This window comes from Bos grunniens, chromosome 29 (assembly GCF_055505025.1).
Source record: "Bos grunniens cultivar Pamir isolate PY7600 chromosome 29, Bosgru_T2T1.0, whole genome shotgun sequence".
NCBI lineage: Eukaryota > Metazoa > Chordata > Mammalia > Artiodactyla > Bovidae > Bos > Bos grunniens.
Window position 1 is genome coordinate 13,386,579 of NC_141193.1, and position 10,846 is coordinate 13,397,424.

General features: G+C 46.1%; 1 pseudogene; it reads left to right on the forward strand.

Moving 5' to 3' along the window:
• Positions 1 to 1,471: 1,471 nt before the first annotated feature.
• On the forward strand, positions 1,472 to 10,483 carry LOC147342142 (pregnancy-associated glycoprotein 1-like; annotated as a pseudogene).
• The last annotated feature ends 363 nt before the right edge of the window (positions 10,484 to 10,846 follow it).

Genomic DNA, 10,846 nt, shown 5'->3' on the forward strand with positions numbered 1-10,846 from the left:
AGGAGCTAAAGGACTGGCTCAGATTACTCCCTTCCTCAGCCTTACCAGTAGGCCTTTCCTTGCCAACTATTTCTAGCCTGAAATCACACTGCAAGGAGAGTTGTAAAGGCTGTTGGTCTCTTGTCAGTTTCCCACATCTCTGCTGCTGCTGCTGCTGCTAAGTTGCTTCAGTCATGTCCGACTCTGTGCAACCCCATAGACAGAAGCCCACCAGGCTCCCCTGTCCCTGGGATTCTCCAGGCAAGAACACTGGAGTGGGTTGCCATTTCCTTCTCTAATGCATGAAAGTGAAAAGTGAAAGGGAAGTCGCTCAGTCGTGTCTGACTCTTAGCAACCCCATGGACTACAGCCTACCAGGCTCCTCCATTCATGGGATTTTCCAGGCAAGAGTACTGGAGTGGGGTGCCATTGCCTTCTCTGCCCACATCTCTAGCGTAACACAAAAAGCTGTAACTATGGCCACCTGCACAGTCCAATATCAACCTCTTAAATGGAACTACCTCATTTGGTCCCTCATGTCTAAAACATCTGCAATTGCCTTATAAATCTTCCTATGCTTGTGGTTTAATGAAGAAATATGTGTGGATCTGATCTAGCTTTCTTTCCCAAGGATGATTCCAGCCATGGAATGAAGTAACCAGACTTTCAGTCATCTAACTGCCCAAGGAGTTGACCAAAGCAAACCACCCATCATGCATTTCTTACTTGCCGCAATACACCATTGAAGTGATCTGCCGCAACAACCTCATACATTAGTAAGTACACTCCAGAAGGGAGACTTTTTCTCTGGACTCCTTTTCCACCTAGTGCAGAATGTCTACCATGAGCTTGGCCATCCAGCAGCTGGTCACCTGGTTTCTGCAGATTCAGCCCACCCCAAGTCTCTCCCACATCCCTGAACAAAATCCAGAGAACAAACTTAGTCAAAGCTCTCACTCCTGCAGAAAACAGTTGATTTCTTTTTTTAACCTTTGATACACATTCAAAACCTTGTGCTCCTTAGCTTGCAAATGAAGGACTTGCACCGGTGCCCAACAGTCTCCTCTTTCTTCTAAACCTTTCTCCACTCCCACCCAAACACCAGCTTCTCTAGATACTATGTTCTCGTTGCTCTTCAGTTGCTAAGTCCAAATCTTTGTGATTATTTGAACTGCAGTAAGCCAGGCTTCTTTGTCCTTCATTACTTTCCAGAGTTTCCTCAAACTCATGTCCATCAAGTCAGTGATACTCAAGCAAAACCCCAAGGAAGACATTACAGTAGAATTCTCTATTTTGGGAGGATTTTCAAAGTCCACTCCCCAAGGTCACTGATGGAGGTAAAGATTATTGAAAAGTTCGTGTTATTATAAAAAAATTAGTGCCTAAAGGGGACAATTAGGGCAGGTCAGAGCATATATCACTAGAAGTTACTGGTCACCACTGCATGCTAACAACTGAAGCTTCCCTGAGTACTTGAAGCCAGGAAAGAAGCATGAAGTAGCTTGGGCACCCTGGGCTGGTGTCCCTCTCAGAGTGCATAGTCATGTAAGTATGAGGACTGTAAATGGCATTATATTCCTTTCTGAGATGCTTCTTTTCATCTGATTATTCTTTCACCAATCAGAGTTAGAAGGAAATGCAATCATTCACTAGAGTCTTAAAGTTCAACTCCTATTTATTGATAAGTACTTTGCTAGAGGAACTGTGGGTCTCAAGGGTCTTGTGTAGGTTTGCATGGTTGCAGAACTCTTGGGGCCTCGTCATGTCATGACCTATTGAAAATGGAACTCCTTGCCATTGTTCAGTTCAGAACTGAAGTGGTAGGTGTGGTCCTAGGAACAGCAGTTTTCCACAGTTTTTTCTAGATCTCTTCTCTGTTCTCTCTCTACTTCAGTGTGTATATGTCTATGTCTGCATCTCTGTATCTCCCTCACTTATGTCTCCCTCTTTTTGGAAGTCTCTGTGAGTGCAGATCTCTGTGTATTGTTTTTCTTTTCTTTTAATTTTTCAGTTTTGACTCTTTCTTGCTTCTCGAGCCTCTTAATCTCCCTAAATTGTTCTTTATCTCCTGGATTCTTCTTTCAACCCTCTCTTCACTTTCAACTTGGAGAAAAATTGGGAGAGCTAGTTATATGCTGTTTACATCTGACAAGCAGTGTGACCACAGCCAACTCAAACACTTCCTGCATTTCAAATTCCTCCCCTGTAAAAAGAGGATAGGAATCCCCCTTCTACCTCCCTACCTAAGCTTCCTTGAGAAGGATACAATGGGATGTCAACAGCAATGCTAATGGCTGTCATTATTGAGACTTCCTATTTATCAGGTACATTATCTCCATCATTTTACCTATCCCCAGAATATTCAATTTGGCGGGTGGAAATTATTACATTCCACCTTTTTACTGAGATGGAAACCGAGACCCTGACATGGTCATATGGCTTACCCAAGATTATAAAACAGAATCTGAATTGAAACCTATGTCTTTGTCATGGTATATGCATAAAATTCTGATAATAGGTGACACTCATAAAAATGATTGGAAAATACACAGTGTCATTACAATGACAGCTATACCTGAACACTGACAGCTAATTGTTGCTTCTTCTTTGTTTTCTTTCCCCAGTGCTTGGTGAAAGAATACCTCTAACGAAAGTGAAGACCATGCGAGAAATGCTCAGTGAAAAAAAACTTGCTGAACAATATCTTGGAGTAACATTCTTACAGACTGTCCCAGATTTCTACTTATGATTCAAATATAACATCTGTATCCATGAGGAACTTCCTGGATGTGAGTGTGTTCAGAGGATGGCGGTCCACAGCATTCCCTGGTGGTCTAGGGCCTAGTACTGGGTCTCATCCAGAGGTGGCAGGTTAGATGTTGGGGCTGGGGCTCCTGCAGAAGGCAGGGACACTGGGGAACAAGGACCCCATTCCAGAGGAGAAGACACTCTCATCCTCAACTCTCGGTCTGTGGTGACTGGGCCCAGCATTACCAGGTGGCAGGTAAACAACCATTTTTGTGTCAAAGATGTGTCATTAGTTTGAGGGAGATTGTTCCTTCTGAACTAAGTGAGCCACTCAGTTACAGATGAAGGGTGAGCCATCTCCAGTCAAAAGATAAAACCAACTGCAAAGCAATTGTGAATCCCCAGGCAGAGGAATTCAGCTTCAACAGATGCAAGGATAATAGCAGTAAGTTGTGTAGTAAAATTGTTCAGTAGAGTTACTAAACTGCTCTTCTTTTATTAGAATTTTTTTTTTAAATAAAGGCTCAATTTGTCTTCAAGAATGCCCAGGCTAGCATGAGAAATAGGCAAAGAGTAAATACATGTCAAATGAAAGGGTCACCTGTGTGGTGTTGATTGGATATGGTTTGAGTTTAGAGGGAGTGGCTGGGGTTGATCAAGGTGGACCTTCTGGGGAAGGGGGTGCTCAGGCTGAATTTGAAGAGGAGACTAGAGAGCTCCTCAAATGAAGGTACTAGGACTTCCCTGGGGTCAAGTGCTTATAGCTCTGGGCTTCCAGTGCAGGAGGTACTGTTTCAAAGCCTGATCATAGGACTAATATCCCATATGCCGCATAGCACAGCAAAAAAAAATCAAATGCAGGCACTTCTGTGAGCTACGGCTGTGAGCTGCACAGTGGTTGGAAAGTGATCTCAGGAGACATGTGACACCCAGAGAGAGGCAGCAGTGTGGGAATCGAAGGGAGCAAAGTCTGGGCTAACCAACCCCCTTTTGGTCCCCACAGTTGTCCTCTGTGGGTAACATCATCATTGGAACACCCCCTCAGGAGTTTCAGGTCATCTTTGATACAGGCTCATCTGACTTGTGGGTGCCCTTCATCTTTTGCACTAGTCCATTCTGTTGTGAGTATAAGCACCTCTCAATCCACCCATCTTTTACTTGCCCGCCACCTTTGGCACTTGTCTGACCTTCATGTCTTGTGTCTGCAGATACACACAAAACCTTCAAGTATCACGAGTCTTCCACCTATTGGAATACCAATAAGCCTTTGAACATCATCTATGAAACTGGAATAATGAAGTTTGCTTATGACACCACTTGGGTAATGTGGAAACAGAAGCTGAGTCAGGACTGACTATGGAGTGACTGCTGCTTACAAAACAGATGCAGGACCAGCTGGCAGAACCCATCCTTTCCTAACTCCCATAGATATTGGCCATCTTATCTACAGGATCCTGTCCCTGGGGAGACAGCGCCTGTGTTGACACACAAACTCCCAGATTAGCTAACCCAGAGAGTGCCTTGAGGTGTGGACTTGCAGCTCCACTGCCCATGAGCAGCTCAAGGTTCATTTTGATGGGAGCAAGAAGAAGGGGGAAAAGAGCATGCACTTTTATATTCTCTGACTGTTCCAGGCACTTTGATGGTAATAACTTGTTTAATCCTGCAACAACCCACGCAGCAGGTACTTTGATAAGCTCATGATACAGATGAGGAAACTGAGGTGCAGACAGCAAGGGCCTTGCTGAGGTCACATATGTGGTATGCAGTGGAGCTGGACTGGCTTGTCGGGACTGAAGCTGCTGTAAGATGTTTGGGGACAGGATAAAACTAATCTGGGGACCCTGGGGGCAGTCAAGCACTTCAGATATCCAAGTTGAGAAAGAAGGAAGCCAGAGATGTTGTGGGGCCTAATAAATGGTTTCTCACTTCAGGGGCCTTTGAGAGTCTAATAAAACCTTCAGCCTGCCTCCCCCAAATTACCTCCGGAGTTGCCCTCCCTCTTTTACTCTGTCTCTCATACACACTCACACAAAGACACACATATCCCCAATGTGTATTTCCCAGGAGGTAATTTCATAAGAACCCTGCCAGCAACATTGCGTAACTGGCTTCTGCCATCCTGGCAGATGCAGAATCCAAAATACATTGCAATCAATTCAGTCCATTTTTGTCTTCAGTCATAGTGTCGCCAATAGAAGGCTCTCCTGCTCTCTACTCTTTTTGTCCTGAAGGGGGCACCATTGGGTCCTGACCTGAGTCTCTTGGTTGCCCCACCTGGACAGAAGGCTGGGGCAGATGTTTTAAAATCCACAGCCCCACACAAATGGAACCCAAATTTCCCTCCCATCTTGGTCTAGCCATCTGAGGTCCATCAAAGACACAGCTTAGCGTCAGTTCTTCTCTGAGGATCTAATGGCAATGCACGTCAGCCTAGTCCCAGCCCCACTTCCTAAATCTTTATGTGGGAATACTCTCCTCTCCACAGACTGGGGACCTTGTTAGCACTGACCAGCCATTTGGCCTAAGCTTGGAGATAAACAAGTTTGATAATACACCTTTTGATGGCCTCCTGGGCTTGAACTACCCCCACATGTCCGCCATAGGAGCCATCCCCATCTTTGACAACCTGAAGAAACAAGGTGCCATTTCTGAGCCTGTCTTTGCCTTCTTCTTGAGCAAGTAAGTCTGAGCTGGACAAGCCCTCTATCCAAATTAGCTGTAAGATGCTTTCCATTGCACAAAAATTATCGAACACTTGATACAGAAGTATCCTGAGAGATAATCTAACCCAAGATAACTATGGCCCCAGCCCTCACCTGGCTTCACCACTGGCTTTTATAAATAAAGTTTTATTGGAACACAACCATGCTCCTAGGCTCAAAAGAAGCAGCTTTGTCTAGGGGTGAAGAAAGGGGAAGACCAATGGAAGGTGTCAGCATACAAGTTGGAGGAAAAGACAACAGGATTTGCTGATGGATTTGATATGGAAGGAAGGAGAGGGATGGCAGAAATCTTTCCTTCCTCACTGTGAGTTCACTGCGAACCAAACACCAGCTACCCAATTTTCAGGAGCCAGTGAAAAATGAAAGTGTGGGAGCCATTGTTCACCAAGTATTGGAAATTTCAAGACAGGGATAACAGAGGCGGTGGGCCCAGCTGATGGGAGGCCCTATAGATAGCACAGGTCATGGCCAATGAAGCCAATATGGGTGACCGGAAGCCACAATCTTAGTGCTTTCAGTCCTTGATTTTTCTGAAAAATGACAAGTTGGACAAGCAGAAGGCCAAAACCCTTCAGCATACTGTCCTCTGAGGGTATATCTGAGCACTCAGGTCTCAGGAGGTCCAGGGTCTCTTCAGAAGCCTGGGTGGGTGGAGCCCGGCCAGGTGACTCAGCTTCTAACCTCTGTCCACTCATTAGCCAGTTACTGGCCTCAACCAGGTTCTCAAGCCCTCTTGGGCTCAATCTCTGCTTCTGTAAATAGGGAGCTTATTAGGGCCTTGATGGGTGGACAAGCACAGCCCTAATAGTACTATTTACTGTCCTCCAAGGATCCCCATCTTTATTCTCTCTACACATGCAGGGTAAGTGGCTGTGTGGTGATGTTTGGTGGTGTGGACAAAGACTACTACCAGGGAGAACTCAACTGGGTACCATTGAACGAAATTGCTTACTGGCGGATAAACATCGGCCAGCAAGCCTCTCCCTCTGAGGGCTACCTCAAGTGATGCTCCCACATGTGTACATTGACACAGGCAGACACACAGAAATGCACTCGCAGACACACAGTCAACAGGCATATACACCACCCACAGTGACACATACAGACACAAAGCACACATAAACACACAAGCGGGCACATGTCAGCATGTCAGCAGGCACATAGAAACACATGCAGGCACAGATAAACATGCATAGCCAGTCAGAGACACACAAGCACACACAAAGAGCCACATGGGAATACACACACAAATAAACACACAAACACAAAGATACACAAACCATCCGTGGATCCATAATCACCCCAGGCCTCCTGACCAGGGCTTTGACCAGGGTCCTTCACAGGGTCCAGAGAGGCCTGTGCAGCTGGGGGAGCACTGCACCCCTGAGTGTGAGGTGGGGAGCACAGTTAGAGGACCCTACAGTCTGGTGAAAAAAGGTTTAGGGAGAATTTCCTCAGCCTGAACAGAGTTATGATAAGATGACCAACTGTCCAGGTTTACCCAGGACAGAGTAAGTTCTCATTACAGATCAATGTCAGTTTAAAAACAGGGAAAGTGCTGAACAAATGGTGAAAACTGGTCTCCTTAGGGAGAAGCTAGCCAGCAGTGGAGAGAGGCTGGCCACAGTATTGAGATCTGAAAGCGACTCATAATAAAAGACACCCCACATAACTATAGCTATCTACCCCGGGCACACAGTGCAGCAGGTGTTATAACAGAGAATCAGGAAGGTGGGATCCAGAAATGAGAACAAGGGGCAATAATGGATGGGATTTTGTGTAGTATCCTCAGACAATGCTGACCTGTCCTTTGGAGGTCCCCTGGGCTAGTCAGTTATCATCTGGCCAGGGCCTCAGTATCTCAGCTGGGTGAGTGAGCAGTGCAGGGAGACACCCTCTCCCAGGGTAGCCGGTCTCCCTTGCCCCTGTGAGAATCTGTTACCCCTGGGAACCTCCATGTTCACTGTGCATTTGACCTGTTTTTGTTCGACACTGGATACAGTTCTCTGGATGGTCCTTATTCATTATTTTCACAGTCTTCATTCACTAATTCAACAGACTAACATCGTTCATCCACTGTGTGCCAGGCATTTTAGGGACGTGATGAGAACAAAACTTCCCCTTACATAAGAAGGCAGATGTAAAGAAATGACTCACACACATAGTGAATTGTCACTTTGGTACATACTAGACATGAGGAAGGGTCTACAGAAAGTGACCAAGACAAGAGACTGATATATACCATGGGAAAGACTTTCCTGAAACCATGACAGTTAAGCTGGAATCTGGAAGATGAGAAGTTAGCTAGTCAAAGGGGAGGAGGGTCTTTTATAAAGGAAGACCAACTTGTGTCAAGGTACAAAAGAGCCTGGTGTAGTCAAGTACTGCATTCAAGGATGTCAAGGAAGGTGTCATGTCCAGAGCAAAGGAAAAGAGTCAGGGCAAGAGATGAAGGGCTGTTCAGGAAATACTCGGGGAAGGGGCAGCTCTGGGGACATTCAGATAAACCTTGACACCTGCTTTGTCCTGATGTCCCAGCATCTCCATGAAAAGAAAGGTTATTGCTTGTTCTCGTGGATGTCATGTCATTATGGACACTGGGACACCAGTGACCGTTGGCCCAACAAGACTGGTAAATAACATCCAGAAGCTAATCACACCAGGCCACAGGGTTCCGAAGTGAGGGGTCATACCACAGGGTCAGTCCCAGTCTCCCCACACAACAAGGATCTCCAGGGCCAACCTCTCTCCTTCTCTCTCTAACAGCACTACGTTTCATGTTTTGCCATCAATACCCTGCCCTCAATTCTCTTCACCATCAATGGCATCAACTACCCAATGCCAGCTCGAGCTTACATCCTCAAAGTGAGGGGAGAACCCTGAGGGTTGCTTCTCAAATAGGAACTTGCAGGAACCTTTTGCTGCTGCTGGGAGGAGGCTGCCCTCTGCAGACCATGTCACACCATTGCAGATGCTGCTGAGCCCCTGTGACTGGGCCAGAGCCTTCCACAAGACCAACCACTTGAGAGTAAAGGGCAGTCTGGAACACTGATCATCCTGAAATAAATGTGGAGACACCACCCAATGCTGGCATGGTGGGAGTCACAAGGAGAGGGGAACACTAAGATCCTCGGTCCTCAGAGCGCTTCAATCAATCAGAGCCCTCAGATACATGAACACAAAAAGTCAGCTTTAGCATTCCATGAAATATGCCATGTGACAAGAAGAATGGCTAGGGACAGTCTCAGTGTGCTGTCCCACCATAAAGTAACTGTCTCCCTTCACTTCTCAAAGTTTTCCTGGTTTGAATGATAAGTTCTTGGTTACCATAGTTCTTGGCTGCAACTTGCCCTTGCTAAGCCCAGTTCCCCCTCTGGGAGTTGGGGTATCAGTCCTCTCTGTGGGGAAGTTGGATGCTAAGGTGAATAAAGGGTGCACAGTGACTGCTCAGCCCCGGCACAGGGTGGAGGCTTCATGTCAGCTCCCAGTGGGAGTTCAGATCAGGCTGATGGGCTCAAAGAAGGCTTTGAGGAAGAGAGGGAATTTCAGTAATTCTAACCCCGCAGTTCATGGAGCCATAAGGAGACCTGCTTTCGTCTAGGCTAATTTACACTAAATTCCATGAAAATGGCATCCCAAGGTGCTCTTAAAGGGGCACTGGGGACAGATTAGTGGTGATGAGGGCTACCGACCAACCGGTGGGGGTGGAGCACCAGAGTAAGTCACCCAACCTAGCCTGGAGTGGCCAAAGAGGGTGAGTGTGGGTCCAAGGAATCTCCCCAGAGGGCCTGAGCAAAGTCTTAAAGAATCTGTTGTGTGTACTACTATTAATGTATCTAAGATGGCTAACCAACAACAAGCTCCTGAGGAGTACAGGGAACTCTGCTAAAGTTATGTGGCAGCCTGGATGGAGGCTGGGGGTGTCTTTGGGACAAGGATACATGGATACATATGACTGAGTCCCTTTACTGTCCACCTGAAATTCATAATATTGTTAATTGGCTATACTCCAAAACAAAATTAGAAGCTTAAAAAAAAAATAGGTTGTGCGGATGCAGGAGAAAAACAGGTATTCTCTGCAGCGAAGCAAGGAGCAGGAGTCAGAGGAAAGAAACAAAGTGTGAGGAGAACTATGGGACACTCTTCTTCTTTTCTAAAAAAACGTATTGAAGTATGGCTGATCTTCAGTGTTGCATTAAGTTCTGTTGCACAGCAAAATGACTCAGTTACAAACATACAAAAATATTCTTTTTCTTATTCTTTTCATTACAATTCATCAATGAATATTGAATATAGTTCCTTGTGCTATACACTAGGACTTTGTTTTTTATCAGTCCTCGGTATATTGCTTTGCTTCTGATAATCCCAAATTCCCTATCCTCCCCTCCCCAACTCTCCTGCCATATGGCAACCACATATCTTTGCCTTTTTCATTTTTGAATGAATCCTCACATCTGCAGCTGCTGAGAAAACCACCTGATACTTACCAAAAGAGGGAAATAAAACCAAAAAGTGTGCTGAGTCTGGATATTGACTGCAGCTGCAGGAAAGGGCTCCAGAGAAGGCAATGGCACCCCACTCCAGTCCTCTTGCCTGGAAAATCCCATGGATGGAGGAGCCTGGTAGGCTGCAGTCCATGGGGTCTCGAAGAATTGGACACAACTGAGTGACTTCACTTTCACTTTTCATTTTCATACATTGGAGAAGGAAATGGCAACCCACTCCAGTGTTCTTGCCTGGAGAATCCCAGGGACGGGGGAGCCTGATGGGCTGCCATCTATGGGGTCACACAGATTCGGACATGACTGAAGTGACTTAGCAGCAGCAGCAGCAGCAGGTAGGGGCTCAGGCTGACTGGTGTGTGTCTCTGACTCCCCCAGGATTCTCAAGGCCACTGCTTTGGCACCTTTAAAGAGAACAGAGTGAGTACATCTACAGAGACCTGGATCCTGGGTGACGTCTTCCTGAGGCTGTATTTCTCTGTTTATGATCGAGGAAATGACAGGATTGGCCTGGCTCCAGCAGTGTAACTGCTTGGACTGGTTCAGGAATCAATCAGGCCGCTCTTAACACACACTAGCTCACACTAGGGCACTCCTGCCCAGCGATGCTGGTGAACTGTGTTTGGTGCTCTGCAAACCCTATTCTCAGTAAAGAATAAAAAGTTTCACTCTTTTAAATACACTGGCTATGTTTGTCATAGCTTTCCTTCCAAGGAGCACGCTCTTTTACTTTCATGGCTGCAGTCACCATCTGCAGTGATTTTGGAGCCCAAGAAAATAAAATCTGTCATTGCTCCCACGTTAACCCCTTCTATCTGCCATGAAGTGATGGGACCAGATGCCATGATCTTAGCTTTCTAAATGTTGAGTTTTAAGTCAGCTTTTTCACTC